At 49.7% G+C, this 3,045-nt stretch overlaps 1 long non-coding RNA gene across 1 annotated transcript; it reads right to left on the bottom strand.

The window, feature by feature from the left end:
• Window positions 1-232: 232 nt before the first annotated feature.
• Window positions 233-2,466, bottom strand: LOC119338254. The gene is made up of 4 exons (XR_005163848.1): window positions 1,660-2,466; window positions 1,502-1,558; window positions 1,234-1,383; window positions 233-907 (listed from the first exon to the last, which is right to left on the bottom strand). It is a non-coding gene; the product is annotated as an uncharacterized LOC119338254 (long non-coding RNA).
• Window positions 2,467-3,045: the final 579 nt, after the last annotated feature.

Genomic DNA, 3,045 nt, shown 5'->3' with positions numbered 1-3,045 from the left:
GGAAAAGAATTATTGGCAAATTGAGGCCTTTATTTTGTACCAACAAGTTACAATTCGAACAAAAGAAATAGAAATATATATGGTTAATGTGGATGCAACAAAAGAGTTTTTTTCTAAGAACAAAAGACTTGACATGGAGAAAGCAACATTCACGAACACAATACAAAGGCATGCACCACGCCCAGTTTATCTGAATCCATAACAGTGCAGTAAAGGTACATTGTACGTCCGGTAACAAAACTAAAGCCACTCAATGTGCTTCCACCTTTTTTTATTGTCAACACTGGATTATTAACATCAGTCCAGTTGTTTCCTCATAAACTCAGTATAAGATGCTCCCTTCATTCCACAATGTAGTGCACCCACGCTTCCTGAGATCTATGTTGAAGTATGTGAGATCATAATTATAAATTTCGCCGGGGTAGCACAATTACATGAAAGAGTGCATACAGTACCCAAAGCTATCACTACAAGTCTACAACTGTGAGGACTGTCGGATGGGCACATTTCTTCAGTATGTATAGAGTCTGTCTACCCTACAATAGTTAAGCTGCAAAAAGGAAAATTACAAGATGACCAGACCAGAACAAGTGTTCCACTACTATAGAATTCAGTAGCTTCCACACAGCGAAAGATGGAACTCAAAACATCGGTGCAAGCTTTGCCAGCTGCAATTAACTTCAAAAACCAGAGCAATAGGTAATGCCAGCGCTTACTCCACTGCAGATTTTTCAGAAATCTAGCAAAAGGAAAACCTTCTTATTTTAGATTAAGGTGAAGATGACTCCTGCAGTTCCGACTGACTGTTCTGAACTATTCGAGACGTCAGCTTAGATATCTCAAAAATTGTAACGGCGATGAAGCAACGAGCAGAACAGAGATGCAGCAACGGAAAAGATCATACAACCTGTAAAATACAAAAATGAACTGGTCAGAACACAATCACGGCATGCAACAATGCATATGCAAGCAAGAAACACTAAGGCATCATTTCTATAAGGTATCATATCCTCATAATTACTGTAACTTGCAACAAACTTGTAGAGTAGTTCTTTTAACAAGAACAAGTTGTGAAAACGAATCATAGGTCTATCCTCACATTTGCGCATCTCATTTTGTATTTGTGATTCTGCATCGACCACCAAGGTAACATAAAAAAGGTATGCAAACCAGGATAAACTAAAGCATGTACTTGGAAAGGAAAATCAAATAAACAGAAATGGGCTGGTATACTTGTGGATAGGTTAGACAGAAAGTCAGCAAGAATGCCCAAATCTGGCCGAGAACACCGGCCCCCACGTGCAGTTCAGATCTGGGCAGCCACCGGATTCACACTGTACCACGTAACCAAATGGCAAGCAGCAACGGGCGAGATCGTACAACCTGCGAAATTTAGAAAAGAACAGGTCAAAAGACAAGCACAGGATGAACGATGCAAATGCAAGCAAGAAATAATCGCGGCTCATAGCGGTTTAGAGAAGCAAAAGAACAGCCTATTTACCAAAGCTAGGAAGGAGGAGCACGCAATCCAAACATCAGGACAAACGAGGAAAACAACCTAAACCATAGAACAAACGTTAGCACAGATGCATTTCACAGAACATCACGCGCGCATTTCATCAAACATCTTATAGGCAAGTAGAAGGGGCGCTCACTAACCAGAACGAGGATAGAAAGACCCACGGCTCGACGCAGGCGACAACGGCAAGTCGAACCAAGTTGCACACAATCGAAAGGGGCCCAACTATGTGAAATTAGTAGAGCGAAGCAAGAAGAGAGGCGTGGGGAAGAACACAAGAAGAACAACAACACGAACCCAACCAGTGGTGCCCATAGAGCAAAGGAGGCCACCGCAACAGACCGCAGCAGAGGTCAGTCGAAGGAAGCTAGGCGGCCATGAGGAGAGGGTGCAACGGGGCGGAGACAAGGAAGAAGGGCACTCAGCAGCCTGGGCATGGCAGACGCACGCGACGCGGCAGCAGCCCCACGGAGTGACACACGCACGTCCACCGTGCCCCGGCAGCCCGGCCGTGCATCGGGCACAGCAGTATGGCACCAAGCAAGCCACACCCAAGACGACGGGGACGGGTCATAGATCAGCGGGCCATCCCAGCATGGTGCCCATAGCTCCTCCCTCCACCACGGGCCTCCCCTACTGTTCGTCATTCTCCATGGCGGCGGTTGGTTTGAGGCGGGTGAGCGATGGACGCGGCATCTCGAGGCCCCGCTCCTCTGCTCGAGCCGCCGCCTAGGTCTCCTCTGCCGCACCCCCTCTTCTCCACTTCACGTCCCTCCTCCTTCTTGGTTCTCTACTCTGCGGATCGTTGGGCGGGGATTGGGGAGGAAGAGAGGAGGCGGGGATTGGGGGAAGATGCGAATCGGGAGGAGAGAAGGCGGCGCAGAGGGATGAAGTGGAAGGAGAGGGGGCAGCAAAATATTTCCACGCGGAAGGGGATGGATCAGGAAGCGTGCGCCGGTTTTCTCTCGATGCATTATGCACTATTCGTGCTAACGTGGATAGCGTGGTGGTCAAAGCGAACACAGGTAAAGAGATGATCCCCAACGACGAGTGGGGTCAAGGGAAGCGGGACCCAGGTGGCAGTGCCCGAGCGCGCCGATAAACAGAGTAACACACGGCCCGAAGGAAAAGCAGCTGTCTACGCCCCACGACGCGACGCGGCATGGCGATGGTGTCTGCTACATATGCGAGACACGGTCAGCAGAATCACTACGTCACCCGAGCCAACCCAGACACAGGAGGCCGCGCGCACACACAAAAACAACAACCACGTCACCGACTCGCGGGTCCAAGGAGATGGCAGGCCCACTTACAGCGGGTCAGCGGGAACCACATACTATTGAATAGAGGGGCGACTGGAAACGGAGACAACGCACAGAGGCCACGACTCACGCTCGCTCGTGACGTCGCGCACGTGGCGCTGCAGGATCGGCCGCCCAGCACCCGAAAAAGGCTCACCCAGCCAATCTGATGAGAGCCCGAGCCCACAGGTCATGGCCTGCATGAACTCACCCTGCGGTCAAAAC

The sequence above is a fragment of the Triticum dicoccoides genome, chromosome 7B, assembly GCF_002162155.2.
Source record: "Triticum dicoccoides isolate Atlit2015 ecotype Zavitan chromosome 7B, WEW_v2.0, whole genome shotgun sequence".
Classification (NCBI taxonomy): Eukaryota; Viridiplantae; Streptophyta; class Magnoliopsida; order Poales; family Poaceae; genus Triticum; species Triticum dicoccoides.
Note: the sequence above shows the minus strand (reverse complement) of the source record. Positions and strands in the feature narration are given on the sequence as shown.